This window comes from Oryctolagus cuniculus, chromosome 3 (genome assembly GCF_964237555.1).
Source record: "Oryctolagus cuniculus chromosome 3, mOryCun1.1, whole genome shotgun sequence".
In the NCBI taxonomy this organism is placed as follows: Eukaryota; Metazoa; Chordata; class Mammalia; order Lagomorpha; family Leporidae; genus Oryctolagus; species Oryctolagus cuniculus.
This window is the reverse complement of record NC_091434.1, coordinates 102,096,050-102,114,165: the sequence shown is the minus strand read 5'-3', so window position 1 is coordinate 102,114,165 and position 18,116 is coordinate 102,096,050. Positions and strand designations below refer to the sequence as shown.

At 38.2% G+C, this 18,116-nt stretch overlaps 1 protein-coding gene across 9 annotated transcripts in view; it reads right to left on the bottom strand.

Moving 5' to 3' along the window:
• LRP1B (LDL receptor related protein 1B) overlaps positions 1-18,116 on the bottom strand; it is a 2,140,503-nt gene that overhangs the window by 530,304 nt on the left and 1,592,083 nt on the right. The window lies entirely within an intron of this gene.

The following is an 18,116-nucleotide window of genomic DNA, read 5'->3' as shown; positions in this document are numbered from 1 at the left end:
CTATGATTATTTTATTTATTTATTTGAAAGGGAATGACAGAGACAAGGGAGAAAAAAAAGATATCTCACATCCCCTGGTTCACTCCTTAAATGCCTACAACACCCAAGGCTGCATCAAGCCAACACCAGGAGCCTGAAACTCCTATTTCCCACATGAGTGGCAGGGGCTCAAACACTTGGAGCAGCATTCACTGCAGGAAGTTGTATTGGAAGTAGAGGACTTGAGCTGGCAGTTCAATTTGGGTTGCAGGAGTTACAAGTGATGGCTTAACTCACTGTACCACGAGGATTGGCCCAAAGTGAAGTTTTTAAAGCCACAGATGGAAAGGGGGTGGAGCCAAGATGGCAGAATTGTGAGGGCACACACTGATAGTCTGGAAAAAAATAGTTTAGTAAAAGTGGAGTTACTGTAGTCTCAGGAAAAGGCTCAGGAAAAAACTGCAGAGGAAACTCTTCCAGATCCAGTGGATGTGACACGGAGGACCTACGGGGAGAGCAAGGTCACCCACTGCATGGAAGCCCAGCCGCAGAGTCTGCGCGCCAGCGCTGGAAGGGGAGGTGAGACAAAAACCTCAGTAACCCAGGACATTGGCAGGGAAAGGCGGAAAGAGCCTAGAGGGAATGAGGCTTAAAGCCCTGCTGGGGAAAGTTCACTAGGCTGACTGGAGGAGAGAAAAAACGAATAAATAAGGGGAACCAAAATGGACACTAGCCTCTCTCTCCACTCACCTTACAAAGCCGAGCAAGACAAAGAGCAGGCACCATTTTGGACATACGTAAAGTGCCACCCGCCATAAGCCAAGCAGAAAAACCTGACTCTAGTGGAGAGAAATAACAGGAGGTTAGGACCTAGTGAAAGTGTGGAGCTAACAAACTGAGACTGTGATAATCGGGGGGGGGGGGTGAGAGAACTCACCAAGTACACAAACTCAGTAACCTTGGCAAGCCGGTGAGAGACTGCAGAGAAATTTGAGACCACACTGAGGGCTGCATAAACTCTTTGTGTGGTCCCAGGGATAGAGCAGACAAATACCCACAGGGGCCAGATTTAATACATCTACCCTCATTTACACTCAGCTGTATGGAATTACTTCCCAACTGAGTCAAAAAAAAAAAAAAAAGAGAGAGAGCAAGTGAACAATCTGGGTGAGTCACCTTTGTCACACCCTTAACCCTGAAGAACCAAACAGAGCTCTCTGGCTACACCCATCACAGCCTCTAAGGATCGATCAAAAGCAGACAGTCCACTTAATCTAGAGTCATAGTATAACAAGATAAAGCACCACAGCAAAGAAACCAAAGAATATCTCCACAATGCCAAATAACAAACACAAAAACCGAGGTAACAAGAACAAGGAAGACACTATGATGCCCCCAAATGAAAAAGACACCCCAATTCAAGATTATGAAGATGATGAGATAGAAGAAATGCAAGAAGCAGATCTCAAAAAATTGATAAGAACATTAAGAAGTTCTCAAAAACAAATTCTTGAACTACAGAAATCCTTAATGGATAGGATAGAAAATCTCTCTAACGAAAATGAAATATTAAGGAGGAATCAAAATGAAATGAAACAACTAGTAGAACATGAAACTGTGATAGTGACGAGAAATCATAATGAAATGAAGAATACAATAGATCAAATGAAAAACACATTGGAGAGCATTAAAAACAGAATGGGTAAAGCAGAAGAGAGAATATTGGACTTAGAAGACAGAGAACAGGAAAGTATACAGTCAAACCAAAGAAAAGAAGAGGAAATTAGAAATCTAAAACATATTGTCGGGAATCTACAGGATACTATTAAAAAAAACCAACATTCGGGTTCTAGGAGTTCCTGAAGGCATGGAGAGGGAGAAAGGATTAGAAGGCCTTTTTAGTGAGATACTACCAGAAAATTTCCCAGGTTTGGAGAAGGACATAGACATCCTAGTACAGGAAGCTCATAGAACTACTAATAAACATGACCAAAAGAGATCCTCACCATGACACATTGTAATTAAACTCTCCACAGTGAAACATAAAGAAAAGATCCTAAAATGTGCAAGAGAGAAACGTCAGATTACTCTCAGAGGATCTCCAATCAGACTCACAGCTGACTTCTCATCAGAAACCCTACAAGCTAGGAAGGAATGGTGAGATATAGCCCAGGTACTAAGAGAGAAAACTGCCAGCCCAGAATATTATATCCTGCAAAGCTATCATTTGTGAATGAAGGTGAAATAAAGACATTTCATAGCAAACAGAAATTGAAACAGTTTGCCACCACTCGTCCAGCCCTGCAAAAAATGCTTAAAAATGTGCTACACACAGAAACACAGAAACACAGCCATCAATATGAAAAGAGGTAAAAGAAGAAAACCTACCAGTAAAAGATCATAGGAAGCTCAAAGCATATAATAGAAAATATCTTCGGGAAAATGGCAGGGCAAAGTCACTACTTATCAATAGTCACATTGAATGTTAATGGACTCAATTCTACAGTTAAAAGGCACAGACTGGCTGAATGGATTAAGGAACAAAGCCCATCTATTTGCTGCCTACAAGAAACACATCTTTCCAAGAAAGATGCAGGCAGACTGAAAGTGAAAGGTTGGAAAAAGATATTCCATGCCAACAAAAACCAAAAAAAAGCAGGTGTAGCCATATTAATATCAGACAAAATAAACTTTAACACAAAAACTGTTAAGAGAGGCAAAGAGGAACACTATATAATGATTAAGGGTTCAATTCAACAGGAAGATGTAACTGTTATAATGTATATGCACTTAATTACAGGGCACCGGTTTAATTAAAAGGTATGTTAAGGGACTTAAAGGGAGACTTAGATTCCAATACTATAGTACTGGGGGACTTCAATACTCCACTCTCAGAAATAGATCATCCGGACAGAAGATCAACAAAGAAACAGCAGATTTAATTGACACTATTGCCCAAATGGATTTAACAGATATCTACAGAACTTTCAATCCTACATTTAAAGATTTTACATTCTTCTCAGCAGTGCATGGAACCTTCTCTAGGATTGACCACATACTAGGCCATAAAGCAAGTCTCAGCAAATTTAAAAGAATTGGAATCATACCATGCAGCTTCTCAGACCACAGTGGAATGAAGGTGCAGATTAGCAACGCAGGAATTCCTAGAGAGTACGCAAACAGATGGAGACTGAACAACATGCTCCTGAATGAACAATGGGTCATAGAAGAAATCAAAAGAGAAATCAAAAAATTTCTGGAAGTAAATGAGGATAACAACACAACATATCAAAACTTATGGGATATGGCAAAAGCAGTATTGAGAGGCAAGTTTATAGCAATAGGTGCCTACATCAAGAGATTGGAAAGGCACCAAATAAATGAGCTTTCAGTGCATCTCAAGAATCTAGAAAATTTGCAGCAAAGCAGACCCAAATCTAGTAGGAGAAGAGAAATAATTAAAATCAGAGAAGAAATCAACAGGATTGAATCCAAAAAAACATTGCAAAATATCAGCCAAGCAAAGAGCTGTTTTTTTAAAAAATAAACAAAACTGACACCCCATTGGCCCAACTAACTAAAAAAGAAGAGAAAAGGCCCAAATCAATAGAATCAGAGATGAAAAAGGAAATGTAACAACAGATACCACAGAAATAAAAAGAATCATCAGAAATTACTACAAGGACCTGTATGCCAGCAAACAGGGAAATCATTCAGAAATGGATAGATTCCTGGACACATGCAATCTACCTAAATTGAACCATGAAGACATAGAAAACCTAAATAGACCCATAACTGAAACAGAAATTGAAACAGTGATAAAGGCCCTCCCAACAAAGAAAAGACCAGGACCAGATGGATTCACTGCTGAATTCTACCAGACATTTAAAGAAGAACTAATTCCAATTCTTCTTAAACTATTCAAAACAATAGAAGAAGATGAAATCCTCCCAAAATCTTTCTATGAATCCAGCAGCACCTTAATCCCTAAGCCAGAGAAAGATGCAGCATTGAAAGAAAATTACAGTCCAATATCCCTGATGAACATAGACACAAAAATACTCAATAAAATTCTCGCCAATAGAATACAACAACACATCTGAAAAATCATTCACCAAGACCAAGTGCGATTTATCCCTGGAATGCAGGGATGGTTCAATGTTTGCAAATCAATCAATGTGATACACCACAGTAACAAACTGCAGAAGAAAAACCATATGATTATCTCTATAGATGCAGAGAAGGCATTCAATAAAATTCAACACATTTTCATGATGAAAACTAAGCAAATTGGATATAGAAGGAACATTCCTCAATACAATCAAAGCAATTTATGAAAAACCCATGGCCAGCATCCTATTGAATGGGGAAAAGTTGGAAGCATTTCCACTGAGATCTGGTACCAGACAGGGATGCCCACTCTCACCACTGCTATTCAATATAGTTCTGGAGGTTCTAGCCAGAGCCATCAGGCAAGAAAAAGAAATTAAAGGAATACAAATTGGGAAGGAAGAAGTCAAACAATACCTCTTTGCAGATGATATGATTCTTTATTTAGAGGATCCAAAGAACTCTACTAAGAGATTATTGGAACTAATAGAAGAGTTTGGCAAAGTAGCAGGATATAAAATCAATGCACAAAAATCAACAGCCTTTGTATACACAAGCAATGCCACAGCTGAGGAAGAACTTCTAAGATCAATCCCATTCACAATAGCCACAAAAACAATCAAATACCTTGGAATAAACTTAACCAAGGACGTTAAAGATCTCTACGATGAGAATTACAAAATCTTAAAAAAAGTAATAGAAGAGGATACCAAAAAATGGAAAAATCTTCCATGCTCATGGATTGGAAGAATCAATATCATCAAAATGCCCATTCTCCCAAAAGCAATTTATAGATTCAATGCAATACCAATCAAGACACCAAAGACATTCTTCTCAGATCTAGAAAAAATGATGCTGAAATTCATATGGAGACACAGGAGACCTCGAATATCTAAAGCAATTTTGTACAACAAAAACAAAGCTGGAGGCATCACAATACCAGATTTCAGGACATACTACAGGGCAGTTGTTATCAAAACAGCATGATACTGGTACAGAAACAGATGGATAGTCCAATGGAACAGAATTGAAACACCAGAAATCAACCCAAACCTCTACAGCCAACTTATATTTGATCAAGGATCTACAATCAATTCCTGGAGCAAGGACAGTCTATTCAATAAATGGTGCTGGGAAAACTGGATTTCCACGTGCAGAATCATGAAGCAAAACCCCTACCTTACATCTTACACAAAAATCCACTCAACGTGGATTAAAGACCTAAATCTACGACACAACATCATCAAATTATTAGAGAACATTGGAGAAACCCTTCAAGATATTGGCACCAGCAAAGACTTCCTAGAAAAGACCCCTGAGTCTCAGGCAGTCAAAGCCAAAATTAACTATTGGGATTGCATCAAATTGAGAACTTTCTGTACTGCAAAAGAAACAGTCAGGACAGTGAAGAGGCAACCGACAGAATAGGATAAAATATTCGCAAACTATGCTAGAGATATAGGATTAATAACCAGAATCTACAAAGAGATCAAGAAACTCCACAACAACAATACAAACAACCCACTTAACAGATGGGCCAAGGACCTCAATAGACATTTTTCAAAAGAGGAAATCCAAATGGCTAACAGGCACATGAAAAAATGTTCAAGATCACTAGCAATCAGGGACATGCAAATCAAAACTACAATGAGGTTCCACCTCACCCCGGTTAGAATGGCTTACATTCAGAAATCTAACAACAATAGTTGCTGGCGAGGATGTGAGGAAAAAGGGACACTAACCCACTGTTGGTGGGAATGCAAACTGGTCAAGCCACTATGGAAGTCAGTCTGGAGATTCCTCAGAAACCTGAAGATAACCCTACCATTCAACCCAGCCATCCCACTCCTTGGAATTTACCCAAAGGAAATTAAATTGGCAAACAAAAAGCTCTCTGCACCTTAATGTTTATTGCAGCTCAATTCACAATAGCTAAGACCTGGAACCAACCCAAATGCCCATCAACAGTAGACTGGATAAAGAAATTACAGGATATGTACTCTATAGAATACTATACAGCAGTAAAAAACAATGAAATCTGGTCATTTGCAACAAGATGGAGGAATCTGGAAAACATTATGCTGAGTGAAATAAGCCAGTCCCAAAGGAACAAATATCATATGTTCTCCTGATTGGTGACAACTAACTGAGCACCAAAAAGGAAACCTGTTAAAGTGAAATGAACACTTTGAGAAACGGTGACTTGATCAGCCCTTGCCCTGACTGTTGATGAATAACTTAATACGTGATCCCTCTTAGTATTTTTTTTGTTTGTTGTACTTAATACTATTGGTTGAATTCTGTAATTAATACACAGTTATTCTTAAGTGTTGAAACTTAACTGAAAAGTGATCCCTGTTAAATATAAGAGTGGGAATAAGAGAGGGAAGAGGTGTATAATTTGGGACATACTCAATCGGACGTACCCCAGATGATGGAGTTAGAAATGTTCCAGGGGATTCCAATTCAATCCCATCAAGGTGGCATGTACCAATGTCATCTCACTAGTCAAAGTGATGAGTTTCAGTTCACAATTGATCATAATGATAGGACTAAGAGTCAAAGGGATCACATAAACAAGACTAGTGTCTGCAAATACTAACTGATAGAATAAAAAAGGGAGAGAATGATCCAACATGGGAAGCGGGACACACAGCAGACTCATAGAATGGTGGATGTCCTAAACAGCACTCTGGCCTCAGAATCAGCCCTTAAGGCATGCAGATCTGGCTGAAAAGCCCATGAGAATATTTCAGGCATGGAAAGCCACGATACTCTGTCAAAAAAAAAAAATGACCTAAATGAAAGATCTCTGCAATTGAGATCCCAGTGGAAAGAATGTGTCATCAAAGAAGGAGGTACATTTCTCTGAAGGGAGGAGAAAACTTCCACTTTGACTACGACTTTGTCTAAATATGATCAGAGTCGGTGAACTCAAAAGGCTTCCATAGCCTTGGCAACTCATGACAAGAGCCTAGGGTGATTACTAATGCCATAAACAAGAGTGTCAATTTGTTAAGTCAACAACAGGAGTCACTGTGCACTTACTCCGAGTGGAGGATTCGGCCCTTAATGTGCTGTACATTGTGATTTAATGCTATAACTAGTACTCAAACAGTATTTTTCACTTTGTGTTTCTATGTGGGTGCAAACTGTTGAAATCTTTACTTAATATATGCTAAACAGATCTTCTGTATATAAAGAGAATTGAAAATGAATCTTGATATGAATGGAAGGGGAGAGGAAGCGGGAGAGGGGAGGGTTGTGGTGGGAGGGAAATTATGGGGAGGGGGGAAAGCCATTGTAATCCATAAGCTGTACTTTGGAAATTTATATTCATTAAATAAAAGTTAAAAAAAAGTCACAGATGACATAAATGTGTATGTTTTCAACAGCATTGTAGCAGAGGTCTTGCTTTTAGACCTTTAAGGTAAAAAAAGTAGACCAGTTATTTTCCTCTTTCTGTTACTATGAACTCATCAATGATAGAGAGGAGACATTTTCATCTTTGTTCACCCAAGCTCATAATCTATTGTGTATTATAACCACTTAATAGATGTTGAATTACTTTGAGTATCTATGTATCTCTTATCTCATTTTTTAAACCCCAGGTCAAACGTTTATGAATTGTTAAGTGTCTTCATCCTATCTCTCCCCATATATGGCAACAAAAATTACCTGAATCTCAATCATGTTTGCACAGATATTTTTAGCTCTCGGATATTTTTTTTTAACTTTTATTTAATGCATAAAATTTTCCAAAGTACGACTTATGGATTACAAGGCTTCCCCCCCATACCGTCCCTCCCACCCACAACCCTCCCCTTTCCCACTCCCTCTCCCCTTCCATTCACATCAAGATTCATTTTCGATTATCTTAATATACAGAAGATCAGCTTAGTATACATTAAGTATGGATTTCAACAGTTTGCTCCCACACAGAAACATAAAGTGAAAAATAATAGATGATTTTTTTAAATGATGATGAAATCAGAGCAGACCTATTGTCATGTTTAATCCCAGTGAGAGTCAAGTTGGGAATTGATAATTTTTTTTTTTTTTTTTTTTACAGAGGATCAGTTTAGTATGCATTAAGTAAGGATTTCAACAGTTTGCACCCCCATAGAAACACAAAGTGAAATATATTGTTTGAGTACTCGTTATAGCATTAAATCTCAATGTACAGCACATTAAGGATAGAGATCCTACATGAGGAGTAAGTGCACAGTGACTCCTGTTGTTGACTTTACCAATTGACACTCCTGTCTATGGCATCAGTAATCTCCCTATGCTCTAGTCATGAGTTTCCAAGGCTATGGAAGCCCTCTGAGTTCTCCGACTCTTATCTTGTTTAGACAAGGTCATAGTCAAAGTGGAGGTTCTCTCCTCCCTTCAGAGAAAGGTACCTCCTTCTTTGATGACCTGTTCTTTCCACTGGGATCTCACTCTCAGAGATCTTTTGCCAGAGTGTCTTGGCTTTCCATGCCTGAAATACTCTCATGAGCTTTTCAGCCAGCTCCGAATGCCTTTAGGGCTGATTCTGAGGCCAGAGTGCTATTTAGGACATCTGCCATTCTATGAGTCTGCTGAGTATCTCACTTCCCATGTTGGATCACTCTCCCCTTTATTTACTCCATCAGTTAGCGTTAGCAGGTACTAGACTTGTCTAAGTGCTCCCTTTGACTCCCAGTCCCTTCACCATGACCAAATGTGAACTGAAATTGATCACCTGGAACAGTGAGATGACATTGGTACATGCCACCTCGATGGGATTGAATTGGAATCCCCTGGTATGCTTCCAACTCCACCACTTGGGGCAAGTCAGCCTGAGCATGTCCCAAATTATACATCTCTTCCCTCTCCCATTCCCACCACCATGTTCAACAGGGATCACATTTCAGTTAATTTTCAACACTTAAGAATAACTGTGCATCAATTACAGATCTAAACCAGTCATATTAAGTAGAACAGATAAAAAAACTACTAAGAGGGATAATGTATTAAGTTGTTCATTAACAGTCAGGGCTATGCTGATCAAGCCACCATTTCCCATAGTGTCCACCTCACTCCAACAGGTTTCCCTCTTGGTGTTCAGTCAGTCGTCACCGATCAGGGAGAACATATGGTATTTGTCCCTTTGGGACTGGCTTATTTCACTCAGCATGATGTGTTCCAGATTCCTCCATTTTGTTGCAAATGACTGGATTTCATTGTTTCTTACCGCGGTATAGTATTCTAAAGAGTACATATCCCATAATTTCTTTATCCAGTCTATCGTTGATGGGCATTTAGGTTGGTTCCAGGTCTTAGCTATTGTGAATTGAGCTGCAATAAACATTAGGGTGCAGACCTCTTTTTTATTTGCCAATTTAAATTCCTTTGGGTAAATTCCAAGGAGTGGGATGGCTGGGTCGAACGGTAGGGTTATCTTCAGGTTTCTGAGGAATCTCCAGACTGACTTCCATAGTGGCTTGACCAGTTTGCATTCCCACCAACAGTGGGTTAGTGTCCCTTTTTCCCCACATCCTCGCCAGCATCTGTTGTTGGTAGATTTCTGCATGTGAGCCATTCTAACCGGGGTGAGGTGAAACCTCATTGTGGTTTTGATTTGCATTTCCCTGATTGCTAATGGGATATTTTTAAATATTTAATCAAATTTCTGTAAATTTATTCTTTGGTGACTGGTTAAAGATTTCACAAAAGTAAATATATTGGTCCACTTTTAATAAAATTAAATACCCAGACAGAAAAAAATTCCACATGTTAACTTATATGTTTATATATACCAGAAACTCCATTTCTCATTGTAGATTGTTTTGTTTTTCTTCTTTGTTCTGGTAAGTAAGTCAAATGATAAAATCTCCAACAAAACAATAAAGTAAGATTTCACTGGTGAAATAAATAGCAACTTCTTAGCAGGGTGCTGGTGGTAAGCAGAACATTTAGAAAATTTCATGTAATTATCCACCTATACTGTTCTTAATTACTCTTAAAATTCTAGTCAGACATAAATATACTCTCATATATCTGTTAATTTCTATAAGTGTTTCTTATTTTTGACAACTCTAGTAAATATACTAAAAATAATTTAAAACAATGATAATTATCCTACATGGCCCACAAATGCAGTAATACATGATATTAAATTAAAATTATGCTTATCTGTAAGTTCTTTATGTAGTGTATCTCTTGTACCATCACAAAAAATTATGAGTTCGTTTTCTATTTTGTTGGTGAGGTACTGACACTCAGAAGTACACAGTAAGTAAATAGCAGAATGGGATTTGAATGCCTTCCTCATTCATTGCAAATCCTAGAGCCACTTCATCCCTAAACAAGTGACTTAATATCAACAGTCATTAAAATGTTACTGATTTTACTTGTCATGATACTAGAGGGGAGGAGTAGAATGGTTTGGTTGAACATATACTGATTAAGTATGCTTTCATTTAATTTGCCACCAAAGAAAAATATTTGAAATACCACAAAAGTTAAAAAATGGTGGATTAGGTAGCAGCATGCTTTGCAGGGCTAGGAAGAAACAGTGGGAAGAATAGTGTTGGAGGTACATGCTTGGTGGAGAAGTGGAGAGAAAACCCACAGGAAGTCACAAGAGAGGAGGGGAAATGGTTTGAACCTGCGAGGCGAGTGCTAAAGTGTACCTAGAGAACTGCAGCCACAGAGAGCTGGAGCCGGGACATTTCTGAGGGGTGTGGTGAGGTGGGGGAGGTTGGTCTGCACCAACCCATGGGAATAGGTCCAGAAACAGTATGGCATGGGTCCAGACTGGTGCATGGGGAGCTGGAGGTTGCCAGTGGTACTAGTGGAAGTGAAGGGGGACAGCCAATTCAAACCAGTCCCTCCAAAACAGAACCCATGACTCAGCTGAGAGAGGTCTTGGGCAATTTTAAAACAGTACAACTCCAAAGGCTGTAGGAATGTACAAAACAGCTCACTGAGACAGGACATCTGAACACAATGCTGGCAGCAGCAGCAGGCAGGCGTTAGGCCAGTCACTCTAGTATGTTAAAGTGATCCAGACCTACCAGCAGAGGGAATGGCCCTCAGCCCCCACTGCCTCAGAGCTTGGTGGGAAGGTAGCCAGGCAGCTATGAGAGACAGGGGTGCCCTTTTGCCCTCAGCATCTGTGGGAACCCTGTGTGTTAAGACGCTGGGGCCTCTATGGCTACGTGAAAAGGCATGGCTGGCTTTGGAGTTCTACCACACCCAACATGGGTGTTACCTTGGAAACTAGCCCCACCCTATAATATTGACCAGAGTGGCCGGCACCGTGGCTCAATAGGCTAATCCTCCGCCTTGCGGTGCCGGCACACGGGGTTCTAGTCCCGGTCAGGGCGCCGGATTCTGTCCCGGTTGCCCCTCTTCCAGGCCAGCTCTCTGCTATGGCCCAGGAGTGCAGTGGAGGATGGCCCAGGTCCTTGGGCCCTGCACCCACATGGGAGACCAGGAGAAACACCTGGCTCCTGCCTTCGGATCAGCGCGATGCGCTGGCCGCAGCAGCCATTGGAGGGTGAACCAACGGCAAAGGAAGACCTTTCTCTCTGTCTCTCTCTCTCACTGTCCACTCTGCCTGTCAAAAAAAAAAATATTGACAGAGCTCCAGGACCAGATCCATTGCACACCTCCTGGTATTCACTGAAAGGACAGACGTTCCACAAAGCCACCGAAGCATGACCCCAAAGATAAACAGCAACAGAAGAAAAAGGTAAAAATCAACTCCACAAATGTCAAAAAAAGAGTCAAAATTAAAGAAACAAGAATAAGGATGTCACCATGAACTCCCCAGAAGAACACAACAGCATTTCAATATCAGAATGTGAAGATGAAGGGATCAAGGGAATGCCAAAATGGAATTTAGAAAATTAATCAAAGGATTACTCAAAAAAAAAAATCAGAAGCAAATCCACGAACTCATGAAAACCATATATGACATTAATGAAAATTTTTCCTGGGAAATTGAGAATATAAAGAAAAATCAAAATGAAATTTTAGAAATGAAGAATTCAATAGATTAAATAAAAAATGCAGTCTTAACAGCAGACTTGATGAGGCAGAATAAGGAATATCTGAAATAGAAGACAAATTTTTGGAAACCTTGCAGTCAGACAAAAAAAAATTAGAAAATGGAAAACTTAAAAACAGTGTTGGAAATCTATGAAATATTACCAAATTACCAAACATATGGATCCTAGGATTTCGTGAAGGAATGGAAAGAGAAGAGAACAGAAAGTCTGTTTACTGAAATAATTACAGAAAACATCCCAAGTTTGGAGAAAGAAAGGGATGTTCAAGTAGAGAAAGCACATAGAACTCCTAACAGACATGACCAGAAAAGATCCTCATCATGACACACAGTAGTCAAACTTTCCACAGTAAAACATAAAGATTCTAAAATGGAAACAAGAAAAATACGAGAGGGGATTGCCAATTAGACTCACAGCTGACTTCTCATCAGAAACCCTTTAGGCCAGAAGGGAATGCTGAAATATAGTCCAGGTCTTAAAAGAAAAAAAATGTCAACCTAAAAACAACCTTCAAAACTTGTATTAATGAATGAAGGCAAAATAAAAACCTTCCATAAAAAACAGAAATTGAAAGAATTTGTTAATACTTACCCATCCTTACAGAAGATGCTTAAGGATGTGCTACACACAGAAATATAGAAAGACAACCATCATTATGAAATAATGAGAAGGCAGGAGAAACACCAGTAGAAATACAAAAGAAATATAAAGTAAATAATAGGAATATATACAGAAAAAATGGCAGGGCCAAGTCACTACATATCAATAGTCACCTTGAATGTTAATGACCTCAGTTTTCCAGTTAAGAGATACAGACCTGCTGAATGGATTGAAAGAGAAGGCCCATCTATTTGCCATTTACATAAAACACATCTCACCAACAAAGATACATGCAGACTCAAAGTGAAAGGATGGAAAAAGATAGTTCATGGTAACAGAAACCAAAAAAGAGCTGGTGTTGCTGTCTTATTATGATACAAAATAGACTTTAACATAACAACTGTTAAAAGAGATGAAGAAGGGCACTATGTAATGATTAGGGGGTCAATCCAACAGGAAGATCTGAATATACTAAATGTTTATGCACCCAATTACAGGGCACATGGATACTTAAAAATGTTAATAGACCTAGAGGAGGCATAGACTCCAATATAATAGTAATGAGGGATTTAAGTACCCCCTGTTCAGCAATGGACAGATCAACCAGAAAGAAAATCAGCAAGGAAACAACAGAGTTAATCAACAATATAGACCAAATGACCTAATGGGTATCTACAGAACCTTTCACCCACAGTGGCAGAATACACATTTTTCTCATCAGTACATGAAACTTTCTCTAGGAAGGACCACATGTTAGGCCACAAAGCAAATCTTAGCAAATTCAAAAAAAATAAAAAATCAATCCATGCATCTTCTCAGACCATAATGGAATAAAGCTAGAAGTCAACAACTCAAGAATCTCTAGAACATATGTAAACACATAGAGACTGAACAATATGCTCCTGAATAACAGTGTGTCATAGGGGAAATCAAAAGAGAAGTCAAAAATGTATGAAAAAAAATAAAGATGACAATACATCATATCAAAACCTATGGGATACAGCAAAAGACAATCTTGTGCCTGCAGCGCCAGCACCCCGGGTTCCAGTTCTGGTTGGGGCACCGGATTCTGTCCCGGTTGATCCTCTTCCTGTCCAGTTCTCTGCTGTGGCCCAGGAAGGCAGTAAAGGATGGCCCAGGTGCTTGGCCCAAGGATGTAAAATATCTCTATGATGAATATTACAAAACACACTAAAGAAAGAAAAAGAAGACATTTAAAAATGGAAAACCTACCATGTTCATGAAAAGGAAGAATCAACATCATTAAATGTCCATACTACCAAAAGCAATTTACAGATTCAATGAGAGCCAAATCAAAATACCAATGATATTCTTCTCAGATCTAGAGAAAACAATGCTGAAATTCATCTTGAAACACAAGAGACCCTGAATATCCAAAGCAATCTTATACAATAAAAACAAGCTGGAGTAATCACAAATACCTGATTTTAAGACATACTAAATGGCAGTTACAATCAAAACAGCCTGGTACTGGCACAAATATAAACTTATAAACCATTGGAATAGAATAGAAACTCCAGAAATCAATCCATGCATCTACAACCAACTTATCTTTGATTAAGGAGCTAAAATCAATCTGTGGAGCAGAGACAGTCCCTTTAACAAATGAAGCTGTAAAAACTGGATCTCGGCAGGCACCGCGGCTCACTTGGCTAGTCCTCTGCCTGCGCCACTGGCACCCAGGGTTCTAGTCCCGGTCAGAGCACCAGTTCTGTCTTGGTTGCTCCTCTTCCAGTCCAGCTATCTGCTGTGGCCCAGGAAGGCAGTGGAAGATGGCCCAAGTGGTTGGGCCCTGCACCCACGTGGGACACCAGGAGGAAGCGCCAGGCTCTTGGCTTCAAATCGGCGCACCACACCAGCAGTAGTGGCCATTTAGGGGGTGAACCAATGGAAGGAAGACCTTTCTCTCTGTCTCTCTCTCTCACTGTCTAACTCTGCCTGTCAAAAAAAACAAAAACAAAAACAAACAAACAAACAAACAAACAAAAACCTGGATCTCCACATGTAGAAGTTTGAATTTAGACCCTTATCTTACACCCTGCGCAAAAATCCGCTCAAAATGGATCAGTAACCAAAATCTATGACTTGATATCTTCAAATTATTAGAAAACATGGAGAAAATTCTACAAGACATTGGAATAGGCTGTGACTTCTTGGAAAAGACCCCAGAAACATAGGCAATCAAAGGCAAAATCAAGAAATGGGATTGTATCAAGCTGAAAAGCTTCTGTCCTGCAAAAGAAACTCAGCAAAATGAAGAGGCAATTGACAGAACTGGAGAAAATATTTGCAAACTGCACAACTGATAAAGCATTAATATCTAGAACATATAAAGAGCTCAAGAAATTCAACAATACAAACAATCCAGTAAAGAAATAGGCAAAGGATTTAAACGGGCATTCTCAAAAGAGGAATTTCAAATGGCCAACAGACACTTATGAAAAATGCTCAGGTTTACTAGCCATCAGAGAAATGCAAATCATATCCACAATGAGGTTTCACCTCACCCCAGTTAGAATGGATAGCATACAGAAATCAAAAAAAAAAATTGGGGAGAATGTGGGGAAAAGGTAATTTTACCCACTGCTGGTGGGAATGTAAACAGCTACAATCACTGTGGAAAACACTGTAGAGATACCTCTGAAACCTGAATATAGACCTACCAAATGATCCTGTCCTCCCACTCCTAGGAATTTACCCAAAACAGAAGAGAACATGAAAGAGATATCTGTACCCCCATGTTCATTGCAGCACAATTCACAATAGTAAAGATATGGAATCAACCCATATGTCCATCAACTAGTGAATGGATAAATAAATTATGGCATATATACTCTATGGAGTACTACTCAGCGAGATGGTCACAAGTGGAAACCATTATACTTAGTGAAATAAGCCAGTCCCAATAAGACAAATATCATGTTTTCCCTGATCTGATGATAAATATCTGAAATGTAATGTATCCAAGTGAAATTGTCATTTGGAGAATGGATGATTGTTTATAGCCCCTGTCTCTTCCACTGAGGAACAATCTTTTTTTTTGTTGTTTTCTTTCTCTTCATATTATTTGCTGAATTCCTTTACTTAGAGTAGGGATAACTATAAGATCACTAAGTAAACTGATAACAGATCATCATAAAAATTAAGAATGGAAATCCAAGATGAGGGGCAGGGTTAGAATGTGGGTGGGAGGGAAGGGAAGCCCCACTTTGTTCCTAAATCTTTATATATGAAATATATGAAACTTGTATAACTTAAATAATAAAAAATAGAAATACCACAAAACCTATTAGGGTATCTATCTCTGAAGTCAGACATGGCCTTTTTACTTCATCAAATTAAAGTCAGCTTGAGCTTCACACACACACACACACACACACACACATTCTAAGCAAAAAGTGGTGTATACTTATCTTGGAGTATTATTCAGTCACATAAAGAAATGAAATTCAAATACATGCTATACCATGAATGTACTTTGAAAAAAATGATCAGTGGTAAAGAAAGCCATACACAAAGACAAATATTTCAGTATTCCACTTACTGAAATACATAGAATTTGCAAATTAACAGATACAGATAGATTTGTGGCTACCAGAGGCTGGAGAAAGAGAGAATGGGAAATTACTGCTTAAACAAATTTCTGTTTGAAGTGATGAAGTTTTCAAAAAAACTGAAAAGGTAATTTAGTGCCACTAAATAGTACAGCAAAACTCATTAAAATCACACATGTTAGATACATAGATAGATAGATAGATAGATAGAGGAGTTCCTTAGTTGGGTGGGTCAGGTAGTGGGAGCAGAAGAGGAGGCAGAGAAAAAGTAAACCCTTTACCTTTACTCCATGCAACTCAGTATAAAACATTTTTTTTCAAACTTTCTTGAGATTCTCTGCTTTTCCCCAGGTATATTTTTGTTCTGTAGACCTGTACTATATTGTGTATCTATTTTAAATTTTAAATCAGTATTTGTTTACTTATGGTTTTCTTCCCTAAGCTATGGCTTCTTCAGGGTTATGTAGTCATACCTCAGGCATAGAAGATAAATAAGTTAATGATATCTTATAATAGGGGAATTTTCACCTCTGAATTATTCCAGTCTGGGGAAACAGAGGAGCTAAGAGTATTATAGTGTACATTTTCATAGAGACACATGCAGCCAATTAATAAATCTCAAATATATATTAATTCCATGGCCAGTAGAGCTAGAATATCTTTTACACGCACACACACACACACACACACACACAAACACACGGCAAAATGGCATGTGCCAGAAATACACAAATTGGCAACAATTTATCAACAGGTATGGTAACCTAGAGAATAAAGAAACAAAAAGGTATATTTCTAAAGTGGTTTGTTGAACTGATTTAGAAAGGCAGAGTAGAATTTTAATAAGCAAAGAGGACTGTGAAGAATATTCAATGTTTAAAAGAATAAAATGGAGAGTGACAAGCATAAGATAACAATAACAATTTGACCTAAAAATCCTATTTTGCATAAGGATAAACATGATTAGATGCTAGATTTTATTAGTTAATGTATAAATACCCATTAATACAAGACCACAGTTTTTACATATTAGATTTTCATAAGCTACTCAAATAGAAAAGATCATTATTAGAAAAAGTGAAAGGGAAAAAGCCTCTCCATAAACAGTATATGTAAATGCTATTTGATCCGGTCTTTTTATAGAGAAATATGATCATCTATAAGAAATACACATTACTTTATTATCATTCATCTTGTAATTCTATGCCAAAAGAGAAATACATACTTATATCTGTGAATAAGCATATTCATATATGTTCTTTTTGACATTGTATAGAATGATGAGATCCTATAGACAATTAAAAATATCAGAGAAGTTAGTTTGCCCTTGATAGAGAACTAGGCAACAGCTTCCAAAGAAACAAGATGGAGTCTGTGCATCAAAATGAAAGCTTTGCAATATGTCTTTTAAGTGAAAAGAAAGCAATTAGGTGAATAATGCATTTAATATCATTGCACTTTTATAATTAAAGTAATATATTCATACATCCTGAAAATATGGAGACACGACATCTGTCAATTTGGCGTCAGCTAACTGTATTGATGTCTATAATAATGAGGAAGGAATTTACCTGAAGAACTTATAATCAATGCACACATTATTTTGCCATTTTTAAAGCAAAGAAATAAAAGATTGACTCATTATATGAAATTTAAAAGTGTAGACTATTTGGAAATCACATACAAGTCGATGGTATATCTGGAATAGGAAGATGATCTTTGCAAAATATCACAAAAATGAAGTTTCTCTGAATTATATGGGTAATTCACACTGAAGGCTAAGTACGAATAAGAATGTCCTAGTAAA